We start from the raw sequence: 21,674 nt of genomic DNA, 5'->3' as shown, positions 1-21,674 counted from the left end.
AAAGAGCCAAGACCCATCACGGTGCTGTATTCAAGAGACCCATCTCACATGCAGAGACACACATTGGCTCAAAATAAACGGATGGAGGAAGATCTACCAAGCAAATGGAAAGCAAAAGAAAAGCAGGGGTTGCAATTCTAGTCTCTGATAAAACAGACTTTAAACCAACAAAGATCAAATGAGACAAAGAAGGCCATTACTTAGTGGTAAAGGGATCAATTCAACAAGAAGAGCTAACTATCCTAAATATATATGCACCCAATACAGGAGCACCCGGATTCATAAAGCAAGTCCTTAGAGACCTACAAAGAGACTTAGACTCCCACACAATAATAATGGGAGAACTTAACACTCCACTGTCAATATTAGACAGATCGACGAGACAGAAGATTAACAAGGATATCCAGGACTTGAACTCAGCTTTGCACCAAGTGGACCTAACAGACATCTACAGAACTCTCCACCCCAAATCAACAGAATATACATTCTTCTCAGCACCACATCCCACTTATTCCAAAATTGACCACATAGTTGGAAGTAAAGCACTCCTCACCAAATGTAAAAGAACAGAAATCACAACAAACTGTCTCTCAGACCACAGTGCAATCAAATTAGAACTCAGGATTAAGAAACTCACTCAAAACAGCACGACTACATGGAAACTGAACAACCTGCTCCTGAATGACTCCTGGGTAAATAATGAAATGAATGCAAAAATAAAGATGTTCTTTGAAACCAATGAGAACAAAGACACAATGTACCAGAATCTCTGGGACACATTTAAAGCAGTGTGTAGAGGGAAATTTATAGCACTAAATGCCCACAAAAGAAAGCAGGACAGATCTAAAATTGACACCCTAACATCACAATTAAGAGAACTAGAGAAGCAAGGACAAACAAATTCAAAAGCTAGCAGAAGGCAAGAAATAACTAAGATCAGAGCATATCTGAAGGAGATAGAGACACAAAAAAACCCTTCAAAAAATTAATGAATCTAATCTAATTAACAGTTTCTCTTTTTTAAATTTATTTATGTTTTTCTGAGACATAGTTTCACTCTCGCCACTCAGGCTGGAGTGCAATGGCACAATCTTGGCTCACTGCAATCTCCGCCTCCCGGGTTCAAGTGATTCTCCTGCCTCAGCCTTCCGAGTAGCTGGGATTACAGGCACCCACCACCATGCCCAGCTAATTTTTGTATTTTTAGTAGAGACGGGGTTTTCCATGTTGGCCAGGCTGGTCTCAAACTCCTGACCTCAGGTGATCCACCCGCCATGGCCTCCCAAAGTGCTGGAGTTACAGGCATGAGCCACCACACGTGGCCAGTTTCTCTTAATAAGGTTTCAACATATTGTTTGAAGTCATAATTTTCTTCCAACTTATTAGGAGATTAGAAATAATAACTTACCAACAAACTTCTAAATTTATGAACTTTTGCATAAACTAATTATTAAAATGGATATAGATATGAAAAAATACTTGGTATCATAAGGGACTTATTTACATTCAGTACCTCTGATGGGGAAAATTTTAAAAATACAGTTATTTATTGTTTGAATAAAAACAAAGCTAAAAAATTCTTTTTTTATCCCCATTACTACTTTGGAAAACTTCCTAATTTCCTATGTCCCACAGTCTTAATTGTTGAAATAATAATGCAGTTTGGCTGGCTTACAACATGGATACTAACTAGTCATTGGTTTTAGAGAAAACAAAAATGCAAAAAGTATCAGAATTATACTTTACCCTTCAAATTAATTTACTGCTTAAATTAAGATCTCAAAAGTCACAGTTTTTCAGTAAATATTTGTTTTTTCACTCAGAAATCATTTCCTAGACTTTTACTTTCTATTGGGCACCGTTTTCTGCGCAGTGGGTATATTCAGGAAAAAGGTAGAAAAAGGTTACTGTACTCATGGAACTTACACTTTGTTTCAGAAGACAGCTACTGAATAAGATAATTATTGTGACACATTCTGTGAAAGAAATAAAAAATGTGCTGTGACAGCAAGTACCTCTGATGGGGAGCTACTTTATAGATAAGATGGTCAGAAAACACCCCTTTACAAGATATTTAAATATCTAGGATATTTAAATCCAAGAACTGTAGGGCTATGGAGACAACCACAGGACTAATCAAGGATATGCATTTCAGGCATATGGGAAAGCAAGTGAAAACTCCTAAAATGGCAAAGTTGAGATATTCTAGGAGTAGAAAGATAGCTAATACATTCACTCATGAGAATATAAAAGCCATAGGTTGACTGAAGATAAAGTTGGACATGTAGTCAGGAGCCGTATCATAGAGGCTCATGAGTTCCATTTTGAGGAGTTTAGTTTGCTAAGTACAGTATGTTGTAAGCAGAAAGTGACAGACCACTCAAATTGGTATCCCGAAGAAAAACTTAGATCCCAAGATACTTTTTCTATTTTATCAACCAACAGATTTAAATTACACTTTCTCCTATGAAAGTAAAAAATACCCACAAAGGACTTCATTTTTACTTTTTAAATATGTTTGGATTATGGTCCAAAAGAAAGCTTGAACTGTAAAATACTTGAACAAAGACTATGCAAATGGAATTAACAGGATGGTTAAGATGCAGCCAATGTTCAATAACGTTACCATTCCATGTCTAATCTGCTAACTGAATATTTATGTAGATAAGTAGACTGCACTGGAAAATTATTCAAGTCAATACATTTTTAAGTGCATGATCTTGTACCTGGTGTTCTAAGGGATACAAAGATGAGTGTGATGAAATTCTAATTTTAAAGGAATTAAGACTCCAATGGGAGGAGACAAGCTGTGAAACTAAACATATTGATAATAATGGACCTAAAAGTCAAAAGACATTCTCTTTCCTTTAATCCAAATTCTGTCTCTGGCACTAATTCATTATAAGATCTCGATCAGGAAATAACATTTGCCTTTAAGCAAACATTTCAGGATAAGTTCAATTTTAAAGATAAATAGAGGATACAAGGTGACCCCCATGATTCAGAGGTCATTGTTTGGACTTCTGGTTTCAGCTTAAGTGCTCAAGATAGATTCTTCTCACAGACCTTCTCTGCTTTGCAATTATTTTCTCCTGAATTAAAATCTTCTTTAGAAGTACCTGGCAAAGATCTCCTTTAACAGCTACATGACATATGTTTCACCACCCCCTCCTTCCAATAAGTAGATTGGAGTTATAAAATACATGCAATATAATTCTCATGGCATTACAATTTGTAGTTTGGCATAGAGTGGATTGAAATAGTTTTGAAAAATTGAACGTACACTGAATTTAATGCATTTAGTAAAAAACTCATGCTTCAGAAAAGATAGACATTTAACTAATCAAAAAATAAATAATAATGTCATTTATTTAAGCAAAACACACATATGCACACATACACACAATTAGTGTGCACACACAATTCTATGCTCACCAATTCCAGCCATAATCATGCAAAGAATAGGCATATGTCCAAAGATCAAAGGAAATCATTTAAAATGGAATTCAATTTCTATATTTGGGAGGTCAGATTAGGCTAGATGTTTTATTTTCTTCTCTAAGTTATGAAAAAATCCCATTGATTTTATCAAAAGATTTTATAATAAAAAATTTTTAAATGTCATTTCTCTTCAGAAAGACAACCTTAGGCAATTCCCTTGATTATGATATGCTAATTTTGGATTTTCATGTTTAAACTGAAACAAAGATATTTTGCTATCTATATATTACATGGATACCTTAAGAACATAAATGTCCACCATTATAATTTAAATTTTTAAAACTTTGCAAATTTTTCCCAGAAGATATTGAAAAGACAAGTAGCTGATTATTGTGTTTCTAACATAATTCTTTCTATAAATAAAAGTCTGGCAAATTGTTATTAAATATGATTTTTAGAGATCGGTAGAACTTAGTAACATTTACATGCAGCCATCTCTGACTTTCAAAAAATTACTGCTGAATAGCATAGAGAAAAGCGTTTTATACAGCTCTTACATGCATGGCCTGTATTAATGCAGAAATCTAGAAGCTAATGGTATATCTAATGGCACATAAATACACAAATACACACACACACACACACGCACACCCTTCAGATGCTTGCTGCCTCTTGTTATATTCATTAAGCCACACCATAATTTCTCTATTGTTTACTTTTATCATAAATTCAAATGCCATCTGTTAATTTGTTTATTTTCAGTCATGTTGGTTCTTCTTTCAGCCCCTGAAAGACAAAATACTGAGTTTTTGGATGACATGGTTGGTCCTACATAATTTTCCACTAAAATGCCATTAGGTATTTCACTTAAGACAATGTCAAAAATGTTTCATTCATGCTGTCAAAAATGATAAATTTACTTTTTTAAGGCTGAATAGTATTCTATTGTGTAAATATATCACATTTTAAAAATCCATTCATCCACTGATGGACACTTATATTGTTTCCATATCTTGACTGTTGTGAAGAGTACTACAATCAACATGGGAGTGCAGACAACTCTTCAACATACTGATTTCAATTCCTTTGGATATATAGACAGTAGTGAGAGTCCTGGATCTCACAATAAAGGAACGTTCATACTGTTTTCCAAAATGGCTGTATTAATTTTCAATACCACCTACAGGGTATGAGGGTTCCCTTTTCTCCACGTGCTTGCCAACACTTGTTATCTTTTGATAATAGTCGCCCTAACAGGTGTGAGGCAATCTCTCATTGTGGTTTTAATTTACATTTCTCTTATAATCAGAGATGTTGAGCATTTTCTTATGTATCTGTTGGCAATTTGTATCTCTTCTTTTGAGAAATGTCCATTTGAGTCCTTTACTCACTTTTTAATAGGGTTACTTGTTTTCTTCTTATTAAGTAGTTTGATTTCCTTGTATATTTTAGCTATTGCCCTCTTATTTGTTATATGAGTTGCAAACATTTTCTCCTGATCTATGGGTTTTCTCTTCATTCTGTTGTTTACTCTACTGCGCAGAAGCTTTCAGTCTGATATAAGCCCATGTAGTTCCATACAAATTTTAGGGTTTTTTTTTCTATTTCTATGAAGAATAACATGGGAATTTTGATAGATATTGCATTGAATCTATAGAATGCTTTCAGTAGTATGGACATTTTAACTATTAATTCTTTCACTCCACAAAAGAATTTATTTGTGGGATATCTTTCCATTTATTTGTGATATCTTTATTTTCTCTTGGTGCTTGTGCTTTTGAGGTTATATCCAATAAATCATTGCCCAGACCATTCAATGTTATGGATATTTTCCCATTATGTTCTCTTTTAATAGTTTTATAGTTTCAGGTCTTACATTTAAGGTTTTAATCTGCTTTGAGTTGATTCTTATACAAGGTTTGAAATAAGAGCCTATTTTTATTCTTCTGTATATGAATATCCAGTATTCCTAATATCATTTTTTGAAAGGACTGTCCTTTCCCCATTGTATGATCTTGGCACCTTTGTCAAAAATCAATTCACCATAAATGTATGGGTTTATTTCTGGGCTCTCTATCCTATTCCACTTGTCAATGTCTCTGTTTTTATGCCAGTATCATACTGTTTGGATTATTATAGGTTTGTAACATATTTTGAAATCCAGTAGTATAGTGCCTCCAGCTTTTATCTTTTTGGTAAAAGTTACTTTAGTTATTCAGGATTTTTCATAGTTCCATACAAATTTTAGGATTTTTTTTTCTATTTCTGTAAAGAATGACATGGGAATTTTGATAGGTATTGCATTGAATCTATAGAATGCTTTGGGTAGTATGGACATTTTAACAATATTAATTCTTTCAATTCACAAACATGGGGTATCTTTACATTTATTTGTGATATCTTTTTTTCATCAATGTTTTATGGTTTTCAGTATACAGATATTTCACTTCCTTGGTTAAATTGACTCCTAAGTATTTTATTCCTTTTGACACTTTTGTAAGTGGGACTGTTTTCTTAATTTTTTTTTCGGGCAGTCTGTTGTTAGTGTGTAGAAACATTACCGATTTTTTGTAAGTTGATTTTGTATCCTGAAACTTTACCAAATTTGTTTATTAGTTCTAACATTTTTTGTTGGATTATTTAATATTTTTTCTATAATATCATGTTGTCAGTACACAGAGACAATTTCACTTTATTCTTTTCTGTTTGGATACCTTTTATTTCTTTCTTTAGCCTAAATGCCCTATCTTGGATTTTCAGTATTATGTTGAACAGAAGTGGTCTTAGAGAAAAAGCTTTCAACTTTTCACCATAGGTACGATGTTAGTTGTGGGGTTGTCATATATGGCTTTTACTCTGTTGTGGAACATTCATTCTATATCTAATTTGTTGATCTCTGTTGACTGTTCACAATGTTTAAATAGGTCTGCTCCAAAATTAAAGTCTATTGGCAATACATAAGGGACTTGAAAAACTTCCATGCAAATCATTCAACATTACTAAGATTCTAGCTAGCATTACTAACATTCTTGTGGCAATGTATTCTAGATTCAGTTGGACTTACTACATGCTACAGGCAGAACAAACAAAATAGTAATACTTTTGTTTGAATGTTGCTGCCTCTTCGCTACCCTAGTTTTCATTCCTATTAGTTGTCTGTCTTTGTTACTTACAAAGACACTCATAGATAAGGACTTGAACATACATCATTATGTGTCTGTGAGTTTTGTTAAATGCATTTCTTGTTCATTCATTTATTCATTAAATAATTTTCAAGTAGTGTCTTAGACCCTGTGGATAGAGCAGTAAACAAAACAAACTGAGTCTCAGCTCACGTAGGACTTATAGAGAAATAAAAAGTAAGAATGAAAATAAATAAAGGACAATATAATTTTAGATAATGGCAATGCTAGGGGAAAATTGGAATAATGGATCAAAGAGTGATTGGTTGGGAGGGACTGCTTTAGCTAGGGTGATTAGGAAAGGCCCCTTTGAGAAGTTGACATTTAAATCAGAATACAAATGACAAACAGCAATAAAAAATTATTAGAACTCACAATAATTAACTCAAAATGAATCATAGACCTAAATGTAAAAGGCAAAACTATAAAACTTCTATAACATAAATAAAAGAAAATCTACATGACCATTGGTTTGGTGACAACTTTTTAGATACAACACCAAAAGTTTGATTCATAAAAAAATTATACACTGTACCTCATTAAAATTAAAAACTTCTGCTCTGCAAATGACATGCTAAGAGAATAAAAAGATAAACTAAAGACTGGGAGAAAATGTTTGCAAAACACGTATTAGATAAAGGGGTTATATCCAAAATATACAACAAACTTTGAAAACTCAATCATAAGAAAATAAATAACCCAGTTAAAAAGTGGGCAAAAGATCTGCACAGACACACCATCAAAGAAGATACACAGATGGCAGATAAGCATATGAAAAGATGCTCAACATCATATGTCATCAGGAAATTGCAAATTAAAACAACAATGAGATACTACTGTACACTGATTAGAATGGCCAAAATCCATAATGCGGATATAACAAATCCTGCTGAGAATGTGGAGCCAACAGGAACTCAAATTCATTGTTGGTGAGAATACAAATTTGTACATCCACTTTGGCAAACAGTTTGGCAATTTCTAACAAAACTTAACATACTGTTACCATATGATTCATCAATATTGTTCTAAGCGTTTACTCAAAAGAGTTGAAAACTTGTGTATACATAAAAACCGGCACATGAATGTTTATGGCAATCTTTCCCATAATTGCAAAAACATGAAAGCAACCAAGATGTCCTTCAATAGGTGAAATGATAAACAAACTGTAGTAAAGCCATAAAATGAAATATTATTCAGTGCTAAAAAGAAATGATCTATTAAGCCATGAAGAGACATAGGGGAACCTTGAATCCATATTGCTTAGTGAAAGAAGCCAGTCTGCAAAAGCCGCAAACTATATAATTCCAAATATATGACATCCTGGAAAAGGCAAAAATATAGAGACAGTAAAAATAATTTGTGATTGCCAAGAGTTTAGGAGGAAGGAAGGAGAAGGGATAAATAGGTGGCGCACAGGGGAATTTTAGGGCAGTACAACTATTCTGTATGTTATATAATGATGGATGCATGATGTTATACATTTGTTAAAATGCATGGACTTCAACAGCACAAAGAATAAACCTTAATGGACTTTATTTAATAACAATATATCAATATTACTTCATCAGTTATAACAATTGTACCATACGAATGCAAAATGTTAATAATACGAAATATAGTGTAAGGGGGTGAGAAAGGAGAAGGGGGTATATGAAAACTTCCTATACCTTCCGCCCAATTTTTCTGTAAACCTAAAACTACTCTAAAAATAAAGTCTACTAAATAAAAAAAATTAGAAGATCCATGGGCAGGGGCAGGGGCAGGGCAGTCTAGGCAAATGGATTAGCGAGCATAGCAGAAATGCACTTGGCATGTCCATGCCAGTGTGGGTGCAATACTGAGGAGAGAGGAGTGAAAGAAAGATGAAGTCCAAGAGGCAGATGCAGTCATGACAGCACTTAGAGTCCACAGAGATGGTTTTAATTTATATAAGGTATGCTGGAAAATATTCTTGGTCTTATATAGGAGATTTGATCTGATTTCTCCAAGATCAATTTGCCTATTAGGAGGAGTATGGATTTAGGGCATATGGATGGGAGTATAGGCAGAGAGAGGATTTAAGCAGGAAGAACAGGAGGTGGTTTCAACAGTCCAGACAGCCATGCAGATTTCTGAAATTTAAATGTTCTGAAATTCAGTTTCTTGTTTATAATTCTGGCAGATGCCACTTTGTGCTTAATTTTAAAAGTATAGACTCAATAATTCTAATAAATTGTCATAAATCTGTTTCTATTACTAGTTTCTACCCAGGATGTCAGTGAACTAAATAATTCCCAAGTGCATGCATGTATAAACTAAATATGCTAAAATACATTCTTTATAAAATGACCAGTTTTGGAAGATGTATACACAAATATCTGTGTTATTGCTCTCTGTTTTAATTGCATACTACTTATTTTCGCATGCCTTTCTATTTGTATTACAGGAGTTAAAAATCATTCAGAGAAGTCATCCTGAGGGAATTTAGCTTGAAATTCCCGAATTAACTTTCTTTCAGCCAAGTGCTAAGGAGTTGTCCATATGCTGACGGTAAGCCTGAAAGATCTTGGATTACCTTTTGTTTGTAGTTGTGCAGCTGTAATATAATTCTGATCTATTCCATAGCTGCTAATGACTCAACACCTGAGACCTTGAAGTATAACAGCCAAGGTTATTTTGCAATGTGATGCAATAAAATAAGGTAGGATCACTCATATATGCAAAACTACTCTGAAATCGCAAGACTGACATAAAGATACATGTTTCTATCAAGTGCTTATAACAGAAATGATTTTATTGCTATCCACACATTCACACACATACAATAATATGCAAAATTTCTTGCAAAACTTGCAAATAAAGCAGGTAAAGACATAAATAATCAGTAATTAAGAATTCACTGGAGAGGATAGATGAGAGATCATGCTGAGTCAAGAAGCTAAAATGCAAATATAAAATTTATGCATGTGTGGGGTCATTGCACCTGTGCCCTCAGTGAACCATTCAATCAAGAACAAACTTTCTGTTATAAGATGAAAAAGTCCTGGAGATCTTATGTACATTATGGTGACTGTAGTTAATAGTAAAGCATTGTATACTTAAAATTTGCTTAAAGAGTAGATCTTAATTGTTCTCACTATAGAAAAAAAGGTAACTATGAAGTGATAGAGGCACTAGGTTGTTACATTTTATAATCCATGCATATATCAAAACATCACGTGTGTACCTTGAATTTATACAATTTTCATTTGTCAATTATACCTAAATAAAACCGAGTAAGATAAAATAAAATAAAATGATACTGTTTGTTTAAAAACACCACAATTTAACATCAAAACTCTACTGATTCACAATAGCAGGTAAAGAATGATTACCATAAAAAAAGGTTATTTATATAGTAGAGCACTGCGTTATCATTCCTTTGATACTCATTGTCTATACTTAATGGTATTTGTGGTTATTTCATTGTTTATTAGAATCAAATACTTTTAGAGCCAAATAAGATCTTGGAATCACTTAGTCAACCCTGCCCCAATTTTATAGATAAGGAGATGAAGGATACAGAAAAAATATTGTTTTGACATAAATTATTATTAAAATTATGGTTAATTTAACATGATTTAAAAAATTTCATCATCCTGAGAAAACTTTGAATGATCAGTTTGTGTGTAGCATGGAAGCTATACAAAGCTTATTTTAGTTAGTCTGTGGGGGTTGCTGTTTTGTGGTAATTAACACATAAATATCACATTATTGTTATGATAAAGATAAAAAAGACTCTTCAAAGTACATGAAACCTTTTTTTTATGTTAGAAAATACATATCAAGCTGACATCAGTTATAGTATATTACAGGTAATTCAAGAGACCCTACAAACATGGCACATTTTTAAACATAAAAATTCATTCAAAAAATTAACTCAAAGTTTTAATTTATTCTAATTTCTGAAATTCCCTCCTGTTTCCTTGGTATATTATGTTTTCCCATGCTAAGAGCAGTTTGATAAATGTTTTTCTTATATAATACACTGAAGATGCTGGAATAATAAGGGAAAATTTTTAAAATGGAAAGTGACAGAAGGATAATCATGACAAATCCATTAGGCTATCTAATGAATATCAGATAGATAGTCTAATTATATCTCTAATGTAAATGTCTAATATTTAGATATTAAACTGTAAGGTCTAAAAGACAGTAAAATAAAACTGTATGAGAATTCCCCTTTATTCATAATAAAAATAAACCAAGCTTGTATTTACAGAGATGTTTGTCTAATAATTCAGCATTCGTTCTTGAATTAGACAGATGATCCATGCTACCAAGAATTTTTGGTTGATATTTGCATCAAAATTCCACAGAGGTCTCTCATCACACATTCTTTAGCATAAAAATTATAAATGAGACAATTTAGAATATAAACTTTAAACTCTTGACTGTAATTATACAGATATATACATATATTTACACTTTATTATATCCAAGATGATAGAAAACAGAAAAATTTAATTTAATAAGCACAAATAAAAAATTACTCTGTAAAAATACATATTGTTACTTTTATCTGAATAGCAAAAATAATAAATGTATAAAGGGCAAATGTATGTGATAAGATAGTGTTCCAAAAAATTAACTAATTTTCACTACCTCCTCCCCCCCAATTCCTATCAAACTTATAACTTTACTTCCTTCAAGCTAGATTTTTATTCTCACACCCATACTTTTAGAAAGCAAAGCTTTTGGGTTTCAGAAGTCTAAATCCTGAGAGACTAACAGTATAAACAGTTTTGTTATAAAGGCAGAGCTTTCTTAGCCGCCAGACTAGAAAAGAAGTCCTTCTCCAGGGACAGGAGGAGAATCAGGGAGTGCATCAGTATTGGGAATTCCAGGGGGCTTCTGAAGCCTAGCTCTCTGTGTGAGTGAATGGTATGTGATGGTGTCATGGGAGGGGCTGGTGGAGAAAGGAAAGAGAGAGAAAAAGAGAGGGAGAGGGAAGTATTTACAGTCCTGAGGGAGTTTCAGGAATGCAGCAGCAAAATCTCAGGTTTTTCTTTTCTTTTTTTTTTTTTTTTTGAGATTGAGTCTTGCTCTTGTAGCCCAGGCTGGAGTGCAGTGGCGCGATCTCAGCTCACTGCAACCTCTGCCTCCCAGGTTCAAGTGATTCTCTCGAACTCCTGACCTCAGGTGATCCACCCGCCTTAGCCTCCCAAAGTGCTGGGATTACAGTTGTGAGCCACCGCACCTGGCCAAATCTTAGAATTTTACCATACTCTATGGTGCCAGGAGAGAGGCAAAAGAGAAAGGGCTAATGTCTGAATAGTCAAAGATAGATACGCAGGCACTAAGTGTTTGAGGGTAAGTAGCATCAAGAAATTAGAAACATGATAACAGATCTCTGAACACAGGAACAAGAACTCATGCTGTAAAGAGAATCCCAAGAGTTAGCTGAGAGAGAGAACAAGACTTAATAGGCGTCCTTAAGATGAAAAGAAAGCCATGTATAGATGACAAATACCCAAAGAAATAATAGACTTTTAATGGATGCCAATGTAGTCAGATGAACCAAGGACTAAATTATTTTCTCTAATGTTTGGCATCTATAACCCAGTAGCATGTGGAAATACTCCCTGGGAAGAAAAGGGAGACGATACCAAATTTACTATTAACTTCTCCTGCCAGGTGGTAGAGGCTTACAATGAAAAGTAAAAAATTAGATATTCTTTTTCTGGGAGCTCTTTTTAAAATTATCATTTCAATAGTTTTTGGGGGAACAAGTGGTGTTTAGTTGCCTGGATAAGTTATTTAGTGATGATTTCTGAAATTTTGGTGTATTCCTCTCCTGTGTATACTGTACTCAATGTATAGTCTTTTATCACTTAGAAAATTTTTTAAAATTATATTTCCTTTGTCCCTGAAGTTATGGACTGAGATTTTATCTGTTTTTTTAATATAAAAATAACACTACCCACTAATCAGAACAAAAATCTTTAAGTATAATTCTTTTAATTTAGCTACAAAATCATAGCAGAATAGTTTAACCCTCTGCTAAATAAAATTTTCTTCCTTTGTATTAAAACATTAAAAATTACATAATCTTAGTAAAATGGCACAGTTCTTTAACAAAGGGATTTGAGAACCACTTTAATGTCCCTGAGCTTTCATAATGGAAAGATCTGGTCAAAGGAGAAATGCCTGAGACAGACGATCTGGCTCTCTATGTAGATAACGCAGCTGGATAATTCAGGAGTTCACTTAGAAGACAAATGCAAACACACATTCTGCGAATTGTGCTTTTGGTATGGTATAGATCTCCTATTAAAACAACCAAATTTAGGAATACAGACGAAAACAAAAACAAAAACAAAGCACAAAAACAAAGCTACACAAAGGAAACGGAGATGAAAACAAAACAAAATAAACACCAACCAAACCAACCAAAAATCAAATAGGCAGGTAGAGAGTGAAGGAGAGTGAACTCCTGGAAGAAGGAAATGGCTCAGGGTTATATCTGCTGAAAAGTGTGTGGGGGAGGGGTGAGGGGGGCAGGTGACAATCCAGGAAAGGAGAGAGCCAGAAAGTTAAAAAAAAAAAAACAAAAAACTATACGTGTGTGTGTATACGTATTTATTTCTATATGTGTATATACCACACACATATATACATATATAATTATATAGTGTCGATATACACTGTGTTATATACATATATATTATATATATGTATTTTTTTTCTTCCCAAATATCTGGCTGACCACTGAATCAGGAATGCACAAGGTAAATGCCAAACAACCCAGCCACAGTTAAAACAACTGAACTGATATTTGAGTTGCTGGCCACTTCAAAAGAGACAGACTTGTAGTTTTAGTCCATCCAAGTCAAATGCCTACTAAAATGAATTCAATCAACCCTCCTTAGGAAAAAAATAACAAAATTAAAAGTATCTACAACCTTATTAAAACAATCCAAAATACAAATAAAAATGATATACTAAGAAAAAAAATGTGATGTGACCCATATTTAAGAGAAAAAACAGGTAATACTCCACAACACTAAGATGACTCAGTTGTTGGAACTATTAATAGCAAAGAAGTCTAAGATAACTATGATAATTATGCTTAAAGACGTAAAAGAAATTATGTTCTCAAAGAATAAAAATAAAAATGCTCATTACATGGAAACTATATAAAATATCAAATTGAAATTATATAATAGAACCATATCTGAAATTAAAAATTCACTAGATAGGATTAATAGCAGAGTGGCGATAACTGAAGGAAGAGAAAACTGAAGAAGATGGCTGAAGATATACTAATATAAATAATCCAATCTGAAGAATAAAAAAAATTGAAACATAATAAACAGTGTCTCAGGAGCCTGTGGTACAATATTAAGATATCTACTGGGTATCTACCCAAAGCAAAAGAAGTCATTATATGAAAAAGACATTTGCCCCCGCATGTTTACAGCAGCACACTTCACAATTGCAGAAATATGAAACTAGTCGAAATGCCCATCAACAAACAAATGAATAGGGAAAATGTGATATATATGTATATATATATGTGTGTATATATACATACACACACCGTGGGATACTACTCAGCCATAAAAAAGAACACAATAATGGCATTTGCAGCAACTTGGATGGAGTTGAAGACCATTATTCTAAGTGAAGTAACTCAGGAATGGAAAACCAAATATCATTTGTTCTCACCTATAAGTGGGAGCTAAGCTAGGAGGATGCAAAGGCATAAGAATGATATAATGGAATTTGGGGACTCGGGAAGAAGAGTGGGAAGGGTGTGAGGAATAAAAGACTACACCTTGGGTACAGTGTACATTGCTCCAGTGATGGGTGCATCAAAATCCCAGAAATCACTGCTAAAGAACTTCCACATAACCAAAAATCACCTGTTCTCCCAAACCTACTGAAATGAAAAATAAAATATCTACCACATGCCAGGAAATTCTACAACATAAGTGCAATGAACAAATTTCTTGAAAAATAAATTTTATAAAAACATGAAATGAATAATAAAATCTGAGTAGCTCTACATCTATTATATATACATTTTTTATCAAAATATTTCTATAAAGAAAAACTATAGGCCCATATGGTTTCAGTAGTGAATGCTACCAAACATTTAAGGAAGAAATAGCATCAATCCAAACAAACTCTTGCATCGAATAGAGTGAGAACACTTCCCAGTTGGTTTTATGAAGGCAACAATACCACTAATACAACATTTACAAATATAAATCCACATATTAATGTCCTTTACATCCCTTGAAAATATTGTTAAATTAATCAAGTAATATATAAAAAGAACAATGCATCGTGATCATGTTGTTTATCTTGGCTGTTTTACAAAAGCTCAAGATTGGCTTACCATTCAAAAATCATTATCATTCACCATATTAAGAGAATAAATGAGAAACAATTACATGATCATTTCAATGAATGTTGAAAAGCATTTGACGATCAACACTCATTCATAATATTCTCAGCAAATTGAGAAGCTATTAAGAAACTACAATTACTATCATATTTCATGTTCATATATTGAGTGTTTTAACCTATAATGGGGAACAAAGCAAGAATACCTATTCACATCATTTCTATTCACCATTTTACTGGAGGTCTTAAGAGTGCAATAGGATAAGAAATAAATATCCTCTTTTATTTCCTTGAGCAGTGGTTTGTAGTTCTCCTTGAAGAGGTCTTTCACATCCCTTGTAAGTTGGATTCCTAGGTATTTTATTCTCTTTGAAGCAATTGTGAATGGGAGTTCACTCATGATTTGGCTCTCTGTTTGTCTGTTATTGATGTATAAGAATGCTTGTGATTTTTGCACATTGATTTTGTATCCTGAGACTTTGCTGAAGTTGCTTATCAGCTTAAGGAGATTTTGGGCTGAGACAATGGGGATTTCTAGATATACTATCATGTCATCTGCAAACAAGGACAATTTGACTTCCTCTTTTCCTAATTGAATACCCTTGATTTCCTTCTCCTGCCTAATTGCCCTGGCCAGAACTTCCAACACTATGTTGAATAGAAGTGGCGAGAGAGGGCATCCCTGTCTTGTGCCAGTTTTCAAAGGGAATGCTTCCAGTTTTTGCCCATTCAGTACGATATAGGCTGTGAGTTTGTCATAAATAGCTCTTATTATTTTGAGATACATCCCATCAATTCCTAATTTATTGAGAGTTTTTAGCATGAAGGGTTGTTGAATTTTGTCAAAGGCCTTTTCTGCATCTATTGAGATAATCATGTGGTTTTTGTCTTTGGTTCTGTTTATATGCTGGATTACATTTATTGATTTGCGTATATTGAACCAGCCTTGCATCCCAGGGATGAAGCCCACTTGATCATGGTGGATAAGCTTTTTGATGTGCTGCTGGATTCTGTTTGCCAGTATCTTATTGAGGATTTTTGCATCAATGTTCATCAAGGATATTGGTCTAAAATTCTCTTTTTTTGTTGTGTCTCTGCCAGGCTTTGGTATCAGGATGATGCTGGCCTCATAAAATGAGTTAGGGAGGATTCCCTCTTTTTCTATTGATTGGAATAGTTTCAGAAGGAATGGTACCAGCTCCTCCTTGTACCTCTGGTAGAATTCGGCTGTGAACCCATCTGGTCCTGGACTTTTTTTGGTTGGTAAGCTATTGATTATTGCCACAATTTCAGATCCTGTTATTGGTCTATTCAGAGATTCAACTTCTTCCTGGTTTAGTCTTGGGAGGGTGTATGTGTTGAGGAATTTATCCATTTCTTCTAGATTTTCTAGTTTATTTGCATAGAGGTGTTTGTAATATTCTCTGATGGTAGTTTGTATTTCTGTGGGATCGGTGGTGATATCCCCTTTATCATTTTTTATTGCATCTATTTGATTCTTCTCTCTTTTTTTCTTTATTAATCTTGCTAGCGGTCTATCAATTTTGTTGATCCTTTCAAAAAACCAGATCCTGGATTCATTGATTTTTTGAAGTGTTTTTTGTGTCTCTATTTCCTTCAGTTCTGCTCTGATTTTAGTTATTTCTTGCCTTCTGCTAGCTTTTGAATGTGTTTGCTCTTGCTTTTCTAGTTCTTTTAATTGTGATGTTAGGGTGTCAATTTTGGATCTTTCCTGCTTTCTCTTGTGGGCATTCCATGCTCATGGGTAGGAAGAATCAATATCATGAAAATGGCCATCCTTCCCAAGGTAATTTACAGATTCAATGCCATCCCCATCAAGCTACCAATGACTTTCTTCACAGAATTGGAAAAAACTACTTTAAAGTTCATATGGAACCAAAAAAGAGCCGGCATCGCCAAGTCAATCCTAAGCCAAAAGAACAAAGCTGGAGGCATCACACTACCTGACTTCAAACTATACTACAAGGCTACAGTAACCAAAACAGCATGGTACTGGTACCAAAACAGAGATATAGATCAATGGAACAGAACAGAGCCCTCAGAAATAATGCCGCATATCTACAAGTATCTGATCTTTGACAAACCTGACAAAAACAAGAAATGGGGAAAGGATTCCCTATTTAATAAATGGTGCTGGGAAAACTGGCTAGCCATACGTAGAAAGCTGAAACTGGATCCCTTCCTTACACCTTATACAAAAATCAATTCAAGATGGATTAAAGACTTAAATGTTAGACCTAAAACCATAAAAACCCTAGAAGAAAACCTAGGCATTACCATTCAGGACATAGGCATGGGCAAGGACTTCATGTCTAAAACACCAAAAGCAATGGCAACAAAAGCCAAAATTGACAAATGGGATCTAATTAAACTAAAGAGCTTCTGCACAGCAAAGGAAACTACCATCAGAGTGAACAGGCAACCTACAAAATGGGAGAACATTTTCGCAACCTACTCATCTGACAAAGGGCTAATATCCAGAATCTACAATGAACTCCAACAAATTTACAAGAAAAAAACAAACAACCCCATCAAAAAGTGGGCGAAGGACATGAACAGACACTTCTCAAAAGAAGACATTTATGCAGCCAAAAAACACATGAAAAAATGCTCACCATCACTGGCCATCAGAGAAATGCAAATCAAAACCACAATGAGATACCATCTCACACCAGTTAGAATGGCAATCATTAAAAAGTCAGGAAACAACAGGTGCTGGAGAGGATGTGGAGAAATAGGAACACTTTTACACTGTTGGTGGGACTGTAAACTAGTTCAACCCTTGTGGAAGTCAGTGTGGCGATTCCTCAGGGATCTAGAACTAGAAATTCCATTCGACCCAGCCATCCCATTACTGGGTATATACCCAAAGGACTATAAATCATGCTGCTATAAAGACACATGCACACGTATGTTTATTGCCGCATTATTCACAATAGCAAAGACTTGGAACCAACCCAAATGTCCAACAATGATAGACTGGATTAAGAAAATGTGGCACATATACACCATGGAATACTATGCAGCCATAAAAAATGATGAGTTCACGTCCTTTGTAGGGACATGGATGAAACTGGAAATCATCATTCTCAGTAAACTATCGCAAGAACAAAAAACCAAACACCGCATATTCTCACTCATAGGTGGGAATTGAACAATGAGAACACATGGACACAGGAAGGGGAACATCACACTTCGGGGACTGTTGTGGGGTGGGGGGAGGGGGGAGGGATAGCATTGGGAGATATACCTAATGCTAGATGACAAGTTGGTGGGTGCAGCGCACCAGCATGGCACATGTATACATATGTAACTTACCTGCACATTGCGCACATGTACCATAAAACCTAAAGTATAATAATGATAATAATAATAATAATAATAAAAGAAAAAAAAAAAAAGAAATAAATAAAGGCACAAGTGGAAAGAAATAAAATTCTGCTTGTAGATACCATGATTGCTTATGAAGAAGATCCTAAGAACTTGATAACACAACTACTATGATTAATAAGTGAAATGACCAAAGTCACAGGATATAAGCTAAATATATAAAAATCTATCACGTTTTTTTCTATACTAGCAGCAGCTCAAAAATCAGAGAATTCTATTTACAAAAGTATGAAAATACATGCTATTACTTAAGAATGCATTTAAAACAATATTTGAGCTTTACACTGAAAACTACAAAAATTGCTTAGAGAAATTAAAGAACACTAAATAAATCATGAGATTCATCATTTCCATGGATTGCAAGATACAAAATATAATTATGCCCAAATTAATCTATACATTCCACACCAAAAGAGTTACCATAATTTTTTAAACAAATTGACAAGATGTTAAAATTTATATAGAAATGCAAAAAATAAAAACTTTGAATAGTCAAAAGAATCTTGAAAAGAAAAACAGCTTTGGAGGACTTCTAACCGTTTGACTTTAAGACTTATTATAAGGTGTAAGGAAGGGATCCAGTTTCAGCTTTCTACATATGGCTAGCCAGTTTTCCCAGCACCATTTATTAAATAGGGAATCCTTTCCCCATTGCTTGTTTTTCTCAGGTTTGTCAAAGATCAGATAGTTGTAGATATGCGGTGTTATTTCTGAGGGCTCTGTTCTGTTCCATTGATCTATATCTCTGTTTTGGTACCAGTACCATGCTGTTTTGGTTACTGTAGCCTTGTAGTATAGTTTGAAGTCAGGTAGCGTGATGCCTCCAGCTTTGTTCTTTTGGCTTAGGATTGACTTGGCAATGTGGGCTCTTTTTTGGTGCCATATGAACTTTAAAGTAGTTTTTTCCAATTCTGTGAAGAAAGTCACTAGTAGCTTGATGGGGATGGCATTGAATCTATAAATTACCTTGGGCAGTATGGCCATTTTCATGATATTGATTCTTCCTACCCATGAGCATGGAATGTTCTTCCATTTGTTTGTATCCTCTTTTATTTCATTGAGCAGTGGTTTGTAGTTCTCCTTGAAGAGGTCCTTCACGTCCCTTGTAAGTTGGATTCCTAGGTATTTTATTCTCTTTGAAGCAATTGTGAATGGGAGTTCACTCATGATTTGGCTCTCTGTTTGTCTGTTATTGGTGTATAAGAATGCTTGTGATTTTTGCACTTTGATTTTGTATCCTGAGACTTTGCTGAAGTTGCTTATCAGCTTAAGGAGATTTTGGGCTGAGACAATGGGGTTTTCTAGATATACAATCACGTCATCTGCAAACAACAGGTGCTGGAGAGGATGTGGAGAAATAGGAACACTTTTACACTGTTGGTGGGACTGTAAACTAGTTCAACCATTGTGGAAGTCAGTGTGGCGATTCCTCAGGGATCTAGAACTAGAAATTCCATTTGACCCAGCCATCCCATTACTGGGTATATACCCAAAGGACTATAAATCATGCTGCTATAAAGACATCTGCACATGTATGTTTATTGCGGCACTATTCACAATAGCAAAGACTTGGAACCAACCCAAATGTCCAACAATAATAGACTGGATTAAGAAAATGTGGCACATATACACCATGGAATACTATGCAGCCATAAAAAATGATGAGTTCATGTCCTTTGTAGGGACATGGATGAAATTGGAAATCATCCCTGTCAGTAAACTGTCACAAGAACAAAAAACCAAACACTGCATATTCTCACTCATAGGTGGGAATTGAACAATGAGAACACATGGACACAGGAAGGGGAACGTCACACTCTGGGAACTGTTGTGGGGTGGGGGGAGGGGGGAGAGATAGCTTTAGGAGATATACCTAATGCTAAATGATGAGTTAATGGGTGCAGCACACCCGCATGGCACATGTATACATATGTAACTAACCTGCACATTGTGCACATGTACCCTAAAACTTAAAGTATAATAATAAAATTAAATTAAATTTAAAAAAGACTTATTATAATGCTACATTAATGCAAGTGTGGTACTGGCATAAAAACTGACAACAGATCAATGTAACAAACTGAAGAGGCAATAGAAAATAGACCCATATATACAACCATTTCATATTTAATAAAGGCACCAAAGGAACCCAGTGTGGACAGTTAAGGGTTTTTTGTTGTTCTTCTTGTTGTTGTTGTTTGTTTGTTTTAAACACATGGCACTGGAATCATCAGGTAACAATCAGCAACAACAAAAAACTCTCGCCCAGATTTATACCATACAGAAAAGTTAATTTCAGATGGATCATAGACCAATATATTAAAACTATAAAGCTTTTAGAAAACAGCAAAGGAGAATACCTTTTCAAATAAGAAGTAGACAGAGGTTTCTAGGACAGGTCCTAAGAGGCACTAACCGTAAAAGAAAAGAAATAAATGAGCAAGCCACAAACTAGAAAAAACAATTTGCAAAACATGTATCTGGCAAAGGACTGATGTCTACGATAAATAACTAAATTCTTCTGCTCAGCAATAAAAAGACAAACAAGCCAATTAAAAATGGGCAAAATATTGAGTAGGTTCATCATTAAAAAAGGTGTATGAATGGCCAATAAGTGCATGAAAAGGTGCTCAACATCATTAGACATCAGGGAAAGGCAAAATAAAACTACTGTTAGATACTAATATTCACCCTCCAGAATAGCTAAACTTAAAAATGTTGACATACCAAATGATGGTGAGGATGTGGAACTGAAACTTCTACAAATTACTAGTGGGAATATAACATTATACCCTTATTATGAGAAAAGTTATGAGATCATTTTAAACCTATACCTGCCTTATGACAGGCTTTTCATTTCTCAGTATTTACTCATGAGAAGTGAAAACGACTTCATGAGAGACTATGTAGAAGAATGTTCGCAGAAGCTTTATTGATAATATCTGAAAACCAAAAACACCTCATGCCCCCATTAATGGCGTAATTCGTAAACAAACCAATATATTCATACAATAGAATACTATTCAGAAATAAGGGATAAACTGGTATACACATTAACACATATGAAGAAATCTTACACAAAAGATTCCATTTATTTGCAGCTTTACTATAGTCAAAAACTAATCTATGGTTGAAAACCACCCTGGTAATGATTGCAGCTGAGAGCTGTAGATGGAGATTGAGTGAAAAGGGGCACGAGAGAACAATTTTCTGGGATAATAACATTCCATATCTGGTAGAGATTTGAGTTGCACTGCGTCATGGAAA

At 34.3% G+C, this 21,674-nt stretch overlaps 1 protein-coding gene across 4 annotated transcripts in view; it reads right to left on the bottom strand.

Moving 5' to 3' along the window:
• Nucleotides 1-21,674, bottom strand: part of SPAG16 (sperm associated antigen 16) — a 1,161,609-nt gene that overhangs the window by 136,908 nt on the left and 1,003,027 nt on the right. The window lies entirely within an intron of this gene.

This window comes from Pongo pygmaeus, chromosome 11, assembly GCF_028885625.2.
Source record: "Pongo pygmaeus isolate AG05252 chromosome 11, NHGRI_mPonPyg2-v2.0_pri, whole genome shotgun sequence".
NCBI lineage: Eukaryota > Metazoa > Chordata > Mammalia > Primates > Hominidae > Pongo > Pongo pygmaeus.
Note: the sequence above shows the minus strand (reverse complement) of the source record. Positions and strands in the feature narration are given on the sequence as shown.